Source organism: Nyctereutes procyonoides, unplaced genomic scaffold (assembly GCF_905146905.1).
Source record: "Nyctereutes procyonoides isolate TBG_1078 unplaced genomic scaffold, NYPRO_anot_genome, whole genome shotgun sequence".
NCBI lineage: Eukaryota > Metazoa > Chordata > Mammalia > Carnivora > Canidae > Nyctereutes > Nyctereutes procyonoides.
Window position 1 is genome coordinate 30,858,533 of NW_026575146.1, and position 10,325 is coordinate 30,868,857.

General features: G+C 38.1%; 1 pseudogene; it reads left to right on the forward strand.

The window, feature by feature from the left end:
- Positions 1–8,296: 8,296 nt before the first annotated feature.
- Positions 8,297–8,949, forward strand: LOC129500782 (phosphatidylinositol N-acetylglucosaminyltransferase subunit P-like; annotated as a pseudogene).
- The last annotated feature ends 1,376 nt before the right edge of the window (positions 8,950–10,325 follow it).

Below are 10,325 nucleotides of genomic sequence, written 5' to 3' on the forward strand. Positions count from 1 at the left end.
GTCACAAATCAGTCTATATGTGTGTTATCAAATATGTAAGAATGCAGGAGCCCTTACTGATGACAGTAATCTATACTTTGAACCAAAAGATGCAGCGTGGTCTTCTGGTATGTTTTAGGAATCGGTCCAGATGTGTTTTTCCCAAGTAACTTGTCTGAACCATAAAATGGTGTGCATTTTTCTTTGAGAGGGTCTATATAATCATTTTCTAGAAAGTATAGTTATCTGTACTAATGTTTTTATATGAAGAACATAGTGTCTTTGTGGTTTTAAAGACAACTGTGAAATAAAATTGTTTCACCTGCCTGTGTAAAAAAAATAAAATAAAATAAAATAAAATAAAATAAAATAAAATAATTAAGGAAGAGTAGTCAGAGGTAACCATTGATAGACCTGATGGAACTATTTCTCCTTAAACAAAGGGACTCTGTCTTCTCTATCTTCTTGTTCCCTGCACTTAGCCTATGGCCGAGCACCCTGTGGAAGATGCGGAGATGTGCCACCCAGATGCCTCTTCATGGAAAGACTTGCTGCCCAGCCACAAGGAATGCAGTCAGACTCCAGCTGTGGGCTCCATCTAGGTTGGCCTCCACTGTAGATAGTGATTGCTTCCCTGAGATCATGCTCTTTTCTGGAAGCCTGAATCTTGTACCCAAGCAACCAAGGGGAGTGACGTAGGAGGACAAAGGCCAGAAGCCAATCTGGGACATGCTGATGGGCAGTTCTGACTCCAGAGCTCCATGCGAAATGGATTGAAATTTTGTCAACCCTGCTTTGCAATTTGACTTCTCCCTTCCTCCAATTCTGCGTCCACCTGCTTCTTTTCATAGATGTTGATCCCTAATAAATATCTCGTACTCCAGTTCCATATCTGCAGCTGCTTCTAGAGAACATAACCTGGAATATACTCAGTGACAACGGGATGGGGATGACTAAAGTGATATGAGTTAAGGAGCACTTTTAAAGATTCTTTTCCCCAAAAAAATGTTAATTTCCCATTAGCTGGTAACTGAGATTCTACAAATAGATGTTATTCCTTTGTCTATCCACCCAGTTATGGAATGAATAAGTTACAGGGACACTAGGTATAGTCAATGGTGCTGTAATAGTGTTGTATGGTGACAGATGGTATCCATCTGTGGTGAGCATAGCATAAGGTAAAGATTTGGGGAATCACTATGTTGTACACCTGAAACTAATATAAAATTGGGTGTCAACTATAGTTTAATTTTAAAAAAAAAGAAGCATCAAGAATGAAGTACCTGGATACAATCCTCATTCTACCAGCTACCTAGCTGTGCATCCTTGGACAAATCACTTAGCCTTTCTGTGCCCCGGTTTTTTGTATCTACAAAAGGGAAATAATAAATGTAACTACCTCAAAAGGTTGTGAGGATTAAATAAGTTAAAATACTGAACCATTTTCATGAGGAGATGACATAAAGTAGAGCCCTCAATAACTATTAGCTATTTCTGGTACTAAGTCCATACGTTTGCTTTTGAGCAGGCCCAGTCATACCCAGACATTAAATATTAAGTTGGAGAAAATTAAGAAGATAAGAATAAGTGAATAAAATAGGATTATAGAAGTATGACTAATAATACAGTCATATTTATGTAATATTTTTCTATCACATTTACCTTCAACCCTGGGACATGGGTTTCTACAATCTCTTGCATGTATCTTCATGCCTTAAATTCCACATTGCTTTCTAACTATCTGTTCCTGTGTCTATTACCACTCTCACCTCATCATTGTAAGATACTTAAGGGTGAACTATTCCATCTTGTTCATCCTTATATCCCCATTCCATCCACCCATTCGTTTCTCCATTCATTAAACAAATATTGTGTGCATTTCATCGGTGGGTTCTTCTGGAAATAAAACAATAAACCAAGTTCCTGTTCTCTTGGGCTGTGTGTGCTGGCAACATACAGAGCGATAATAAAACAAATATTCAGCACATTGTCCAATGAAAGGTATTACAATGAATTACCCAGTGCTGAGCTCAGAGTAGGTTTTCCGTGAATAATTGTTGAATTAAATGCCAAAAAAAAGGGACTCCTGGGTGGCTCAGCAGTTGAGCATCTGCTTTTGGCTCAGGGCATGATCTTTGGGTTGGGGATTGAGTCCCACCTCAGGCTCCCCATGAGGAGCCCCCTTCTCCCTCTGCTTATGTCTCTGCCTCTCTCTCTGTGTCTCTCATAAATAAATGAATAAGTGTCAAAAAAATGCAAAAGAAAAAAAGCCAAAAGGCAAATAAAAGACATTTTCATTGTTCTTTATACTCAATTCAGAATGGAAGAGCTGTATAGGACACGGATGGTTGGGACAAGGGATTCTTATTTTGTCTTCTGCAGCTCAGCCAGTCAGAGGTTGAGCAAAGTAAAGCCCACACAGAAGAGCAAGGGAACCATGGAAGTCATTTAAAGGTGAACATTATTTTCTTATTTATGCTACCTTGGTTCTGCTTGCATGTGAATTTTTACTCTCACATGTTTTTCAACTCCTTTAGTTGATAGAAAGATACTATCATACCTGAAAAATAGAAGCTTAAGCTTTTCAGTGAGTATTGATGATTATTATCATTATCACTATCATCATCATTACTACAACAGACGAAGTCCCATTGTCACTGCTGTGGTCCTCCAGTCCTACTTCTCCTTTGTATATGACTATTCTGAGTACTTCTTTAAGATGAAATGAAAATCCACATCCACTTTCATATGCAGTGATTTGCCATCTCAACCTCTCATTGGTCAACTGAAGGAAGACATCCCTATAATTGATAGCTAAATAGCATTCAGTTGCTTCAAGGTACTTTCAATCTCTTCTTAGAAATACCTTGATCTAGGGGATCCCTGGGTGGCTCAGCGGTTTAGCACCAGCCTTCGGCCCAGGGCCTGATTCTGGAGATCCGGGATCGAGTCCCATGTCAGGCTCCCTGCATGGAGCCTGCTTCTGCCTCTGCCTGTGTCTCTGCCTCTCTCTCACTGTGTCTCTCATGAATAAATAAATAAAATCTTTAAAAGAAAAAGAAATACCTTCATCTATAGAGGCTTCTCATTTCTCCCTTAATGCCTATCCTCTAAGCATGGCCTTAAAATCTGAAGACAGTTTTTCAAAACACAGTGCATGTGTCTCTATTCAAAAAAAATCTTACAGATTTCACATTAGATTGTCTTATCCAAAGCAGTTTTTTTATATGTATATGCAAAGTAGATGCAATTGGAGAAAGAAATATCACTCTGAAAGACTTTGTGCACCCCCATAACTGCTTTGTTTTCCCTGTTAGGATGGTGGCTGGCTATGCTTTTTTGTCATCTTATTCAATCCTGTCCAACTCCCTAAATCCATCCTCTACCATGACCATACTACTATACCTTGCAATTTCCTATCCACCCAATATTCCTTTTTGTCAGTGCACCTTTTTACTCCCCCCCTTCTGATGCCAGCTTTTGAAAGGAGAAAAAATTATATCTTAACTCTATACTCTTACTTAAGATAGCTTCCCTCTTCTCCTTGTTCTCACCCACTCACCACATCTCCAGCTCACCTCTAACCTCCACACCTCCCCAGCAATTTCATCACTACTTTGGCCTGAGTCAGAGGAATGATTCACAGAATCATAAAATTCAGGGTGGAAGAGACCTTAAAGGTCAGTTAATTCAACCACCCAACTAAGTGGAAAAACCAGCTCTCATTTTCATTCTTTCTTCCCTGATTTTCCAAACTCAATTGCAAACATAAGAACAGTGTCTCTAGTTGTTACAGAATTTCCTGATTTGTATTTTCCTTCTCTCTGGGATAGCTTGGGTAGAGTCCTATCAATACTTCTATTGGGTAACAATGAGTTACAGATGAGGAAACATGTAATCCTCTAAACACTGAATTGGCCACTCTCAAAAAGTATTTAAAGGTAAGCATATTTATTTCACTTACTCCATTTATTCCATGAGACAACTGAATATTATTCACGGAAGATAAAAATAGATAATTCATCAAAAAAGATATAAAATGGCCCATAAACATATTAAAATATAATAACCTCATTCATAGTAAATAGATGTCAATTAAGACTATAATGAGATAATATTTATCATATGGTAAAAATTTAAAACAAGCATTCTCATACCTTGTTAATGGGTATGTACAAAATCTTTATGGACAGGGATGTGTGATAGCTAACAAAATTACATATGCATCTGCCTTTTGATCTAGCAAGCCCACTTATAGGAAATTACCCTGAAAATAATACCCCCCAAATAAAAACATATCTGTACAACACAATTTAGATTATTCGTTGCTGTATTATTTATAATCTCTAAATATTGGAAACAACCTACATGCCCATTTATAGGAGAGCAGTTGAATAAAATCTAGTGCATCGACACAATGGAGTACAATGCAACTGTAACAAGGAATACATTCTATGAACCAATACAGAGTGTTCTCCAGGATGTACTGTTAAGTAAAAAAAGAAAAATATACCTATATTATTTTTTTGTGTAAGAAAACAGAAAATTAGAAGATATACATGTGTCTACTTATTTGTGCATAAAGAAACATAAGCAGGATGAAATAGAAACCAGTAAGACTATTGAAATGAATAAAACAAATGTGGGAAGTCATACCACTTTTTATTGAGTTCTGACTCGTGGAAACATGTGAGTGCCTCATGTAGTCAAGAAAGCAAGGAAGGGAGGAAAAAAACATAAAAAATTAAATATAAACAGAAACAAATAAATGTACTAAATTGGAGGGAGGAGGGAGAATGAACTCAATAAGTTTTAAGTGGAATACTAGGCTATATCCCTTCAAGCCAAAGACAAAAAGTGTTAACAGGTATTGAAGTTCAACGAGTAGAGCTTCTTTTTTTTCTCATAGACATATACATCAGCAATTCTGAAACTACTTTCTGCATATTCTAGGATTAAGCAAATAAGTCAGTATATTAAGGTCAATGGGAGCCAGTGTTCTCACTGACCAAGAAGAGAATTACAAATGTGGAAAGGAGGAAGGTCTGAATGATCCCTGTGGCTTTCCCAGCTCTGTCAGCCAAGAAGTCTAGAAACAATGATACCCATTTTCTATTTACAAAACAAAACAAGTTTGGGACAGGAAAGGTACAACCTGAGTGGCAGAAAATAAGAATTATAGGGATATATCAAAAGGACAAAGAAGCCAGCTTGAAGGACTTCTCGCTAGTCCAATCTTGGAAATTTGAACAGCAAAATGATAATGACAGTAATTTATAACCTATTGAATAAAATAAGAATCACAAGTCCATAATGATATACACACATACATAGAAAGAGAAAGCTCTTCTTTACAAAAGCAACTAGTAAATATGGAAGAAATGATGTACAGGGAAAGTCACTGTTCCGCAACTGTCATTGAAATAATTGCTTCGGGCAAGAATCCTCAATGGGTGGCAAACTAGTATGAGGATAGTTGAAGTCACCAGAGATCTATATCATCTCAGAGTTGCTCCCCTAAGTTATTTGTAAATTGCAGTGAAAAAAAGTAGTAACTTTTTAGTGCAGAATGATGCACTGAGAAGGATACAGCAACTCTCCTAGGTTTTTCCTGCTGAAAATATATAACCTGAATCTACTCATGATTAGGCAAACTCAAATTAAGGAACATTTTATAATATAACTGGCTGTGCACTTCAAAAATGTCAGTGTCATAAGATATGAAGCAAGACTAAAGAACTATTCTAATTTTTTTTTTTATTCATGATAATCACACACACAGAGAGAGAGAGAAGAGAGGCAGAGACACAGGCAGAGGGAGAAGCAGGCTCCATGCACCGGGAGCCCGACGTGGGACTCGATCCCGGATCTCCAGGATCGCGCCCTGAGCCAAAGACAGGCGCTAAACCGCTGCGCCACCCAGGGATCCCCTAAAGAACTATTCTAGATTAAAGGAGACTAAACAATGCAATGTGAGATCCAGCAGCTTTTTTTTTTGTTGCTTTGTGGTTGGTTGGTTGGTTGGTTGGTTGGTTTCTATAAAGAGAAGTACTTGGACAATTTGAAAAGTTTGTCTGTATATCACAAAATAATTTATATCAATGTTAATTTCCTGATTTTGATGATTATATTTGTTAGGCAAAAGAATGGCCTTGATTTTAGGGTGCTCACTTGAAATATTTAGGCGTAAGTAGTATCATATCTGCAACTCTCAATTTTTTATCTTTTTGAAAACCTTCTAGGTGAAAAGTATCTTTTGAAATCTTCTGGCAACTTTTCTATAAGTTTGAAAGTATGATAAAATAAAAACATACAAGGAAAAAAACTACTACCCTTATGTGGTTGATCACTCTAATACCTATTGGGCACTTATTGTATGCTCTCTCCTCCACTTCATTTTGTGTTCCATTCTGTAGGATCTCCCACCCACTCATCCTGGTAACAAAATTGAGAGTTTGGGTGGAGTGGGCAGTCTTTGAGTCTCCTAACTCTCAGATGTGAAAAACAGATATATTTCCATTTTTGCTTAACATTTACCAACTCCATCCTTTACACACAGCAATAGTGGTACATATGCTGCTCTCATTATGTCATCTACCAAAGGTGGCTGCAAGAATATGATGTGGGACATTTGAAGCAATTCCAGCCAGCCCTTTGCTATAAATCTGTTCTAAAGAATACTTGAAAACCTATATAGTAGGTACAAAGAAGCCTAGGGAAGACTAAAATAGGTACATTTGTACTTTTTAAAAGTATCTATACACTTGAAAACGAGTTTGTGTGTACTGTACTTAAGTTAGGCAAATGTGTGTGATGCATGTATTCACTCATTCAGAAGGCCCTTATGGAAAAGCTAGTACTTGCCAGGTTTTATGGATACATTCTATAGATTCCAAAGCTAAAGGAAACTCTTCCTCTTCTGGAGTAGTACTTTTGGGAAGGAACAATGTGATAAGTGCTGTAATTGAATTATATACTATGCATTCTTGGAACACAAAAGAGAGAACAACTCACCTCACAATAGTTGATGTTAAAACACAGAAGCCAAAGTCAAAATGCCATAAAAGATATTTGAGACACCCAGCTGCCTTTGCCAGGCCGACATCCTAAATCTTGTCTGTGGTATTCCTGACCAGTGATCATGGAAAGGGCTATGGTATCATCCCTGTGCCTTGGAACTGACTCCACGACAGGAGCCCGGAAAAGGTGGGACACTGAAACAGGGACAGAGTTGACCCGAACATCCAATCCCTTAGCCTTCCTCCTCTACCCATCCAGAGGGCCTCTACTTTCAATCTTTAAAATATAGACTTGCCACATAACAGTTCATTTAATAAAAAGGTGGGGCACCTGCATGGTTCAGTGGGTTAAGCATCTGCCTTTGGCTATGGTCATGATCCTGGGGAGTCTGCTTCTCCCTCTCCCTCTGCCTTTACTCCCACCCTCCAGCTTGGCTCTCACTCTCTTAAATAAACAAATAACTTTTAAAAAATAAAAATGGTGGTAAAAAATCCAAATAAGCATGAATTTTAACACATAATTTCTTACATTGATGTGAGTGTGTGTGTGTACAAACGTGTGTTTCCAACTGGAATGTAATCCTCTCGACACCTGGCATGGAAGTACACAAAAAGATTGTCCAAAGAGGCTGTGTAACAATAGTTGGTTTATGTAAAAGGATGATTACTCCTGCAACATTCCTAAGAGCGAAAATCTGATACAACTTAAACATCCAGCCAATGGTTAGATAAATGTTACCCTGAGCCATGTTATGAAAGGAATTTTTACAGAGGTAGATTTATATGTGCTCATTTGAAGACTGTTACAAATATATTGTCAAGCGTGCATACAATTTTATTAGCATTGCAATGCTAATGAAGTACAAATCTTGACTTACAACCTTAGATGTGCAAGACATGTAACTTTAAAAAACAATGAAGTTATTTTCTGCTTTAACCTTACTTTTATCTGCTCATAGAAAACTAATTCCTGACATTGCATTTAAGTTCCAGGAAGGCTTATTTGGGCCAAGTTGAGGGTGAAAAAAGATGGCACATCCCTGGTTTTGTCCTCTATCAACACCAGCATGCCAGGATCCTTTCTTACCCTGTCTGGCCATCCACCTTAGGATCATGCCAATCATTTCTGTATCTTCCCCTTCCTGAGCCTGGCTCTCCAGTTACTCCCATGCCCTTCCCAAGAGTCATTCCATACGTGCCAGGCTGTAGGAAACTCTGAGAGACCATCTAAAGTCCAGTGGGTCTTATGCACATGTGCAAGAAGTGTGTATTGGAGATGGCCTAAAGCCACAGGGAAAATGGTGGAAAATTCACCTTTGCCATTCCCAGAAAGTGGTTTATGGCTTTGTTCTTTTGTTAAGCTCCCAATTTGGCTTCGTACTATATTTTGTGTGGGTTTTTTAAATCCTGAATCTTGGCTAGACTCCTTAGGCTTAACCTATCGGGCTTAAAACAAAACAAACAAAACAAATGAGAAACAAAAAGAAAACCCAAAACCTATTGGCCTCAAAAATATTGGGCAGTTACACTTCCTGTCACTTCCTCATTACTATCTATAGTAATCAGTCATGTACTCTTACTTGGAATAAACATGATGAGTACCTCTCCACTCAACGCCATTCATAAAATCATAGGTAACTATGCTAAAAATCAACAGTAGAAGAAATACCAAGAAGACACCATCCCAGCATTAGGAAATATTCCTATTAGTGGGGCTCCTGGGTGGCTCAGTCAGTTAAGTGTCTAACTCTTGATTTCAGCTCAGGTCATGATCTCAGGGTTGTGAGATCAAGCCCTGTGTCCAGCTCTGTGCTGGGCATGGACCCTACTTAAGATTCTCTCCTTCTCCCCTTTCTAAAAAAAAAATAAAGAAAATAAAGAAATATTCCTGTTAGTGAAGCAAACCAAAATGTTCTTTCTTTGAGCTAAAGAATTGCATGCCAAAAACTAACTTGCACAGACTAACACCAAGTATTTATTATAAATTTTTATGTAATAATTTTGACTTTTTTATTAGTAGCTGATATTGAAATATTTAAAAAGTAAATTGGCCTTCTCAAAAGCTCCATTATAAATGTTCTCAAATATTAGTTATTAATGAACAGAATAAATGAAACACTGCATTCCCATAAAAAATGCTAGCTACCCTCTTGACATTTCTTTTGCTTCTGGGGCCTTGTCACTCCCCCTGCCTGAGAATCTACCTAGAACGCAGGCACAAAGTGTCTACCCTCAAATTCCCTAAGCCTGCTTTTGTCCTGTCTCTTCACTACCAGGTCCACGTGTGTTGGGGAGGCAGGATAGAAGACCTTCTTTCTCAGGAACCCACAGGAAAGATGTCTCATATAGTTATGTAGTTTGAACACTGTAGAGAGATACTTACTCAGGCATGAATAGGGCTGAAATCTAGAAAGGCAAGACCCTTGACATGGGACCAAGGCCGCTGGAAGGAGGAGGGGCTTTTGTCTTTGTACGAAGGTGTAATCAGCTGCCTAAGCCACTGCCCCTAGGAAGGATCTACTCAACAAGGCACCTTATTGTCATTCATTGACCAAAACGTGGCCTTTTTCTAATTTTCAGAGAAAAGCAGTGTAAGTGGCCAGAGGTCCTTTCTTCTTAAATCTCTCTCTTCTTGGGAGAAGTGAAATCTTTTTTATCTAGTTTTGAAAGTGCTAAGGCTTCTTCTGACGTCTCATATATTCTTCCAAAGCTCTTTCTATTCCCTGTGTCTTTCTATTTCCTCAAGGACTAGAAACTCAAAAATTAGAGACTCAGTTGTTGTCATCCTTTTTTTAATGTATTCAGTTGGGTTATCTTTTCCCTGAGGCAGCGAGCGCAGAATGTGCTAGCTGATGGAATGGGTGAAAGGCCACGAACATCAGGAAATGCAGTGGAAAGAAAACTCCTCAGTTAATATGTCAAAATGTCATCTGCCATTGTGTGCGCATAGACTAGTTCTGTAAGGCTACACACTTGTCTAAACTGTTAGCCATAATTCCTCTCAGGAGTGAAATTTGGAGATGAGATCTGTATTTTTTTTTTTTTTTTTTTTTTGCTATATAAATCTCCACGTTTGAAGTGTTTTTACAGGAGTTTATGGGACTTCTGCACATTTTTTTGAAAGACAAACTTTTTTAAAACTGGAGGAAAAATGCTTCAATGTACTTTCAATGATGGTATTGGAATGACAACTTGTTTGTTCTTGCTTCTCATGAGGCTTTTGTGGTACATGCACCTCTCTGTGTCAGAGTTAAACTATTTTTAAGCTCTTGCATACTGGCTGTAATTCTCACAGTAATGTGAATCGCAGAAATGGCAGTAGTCATT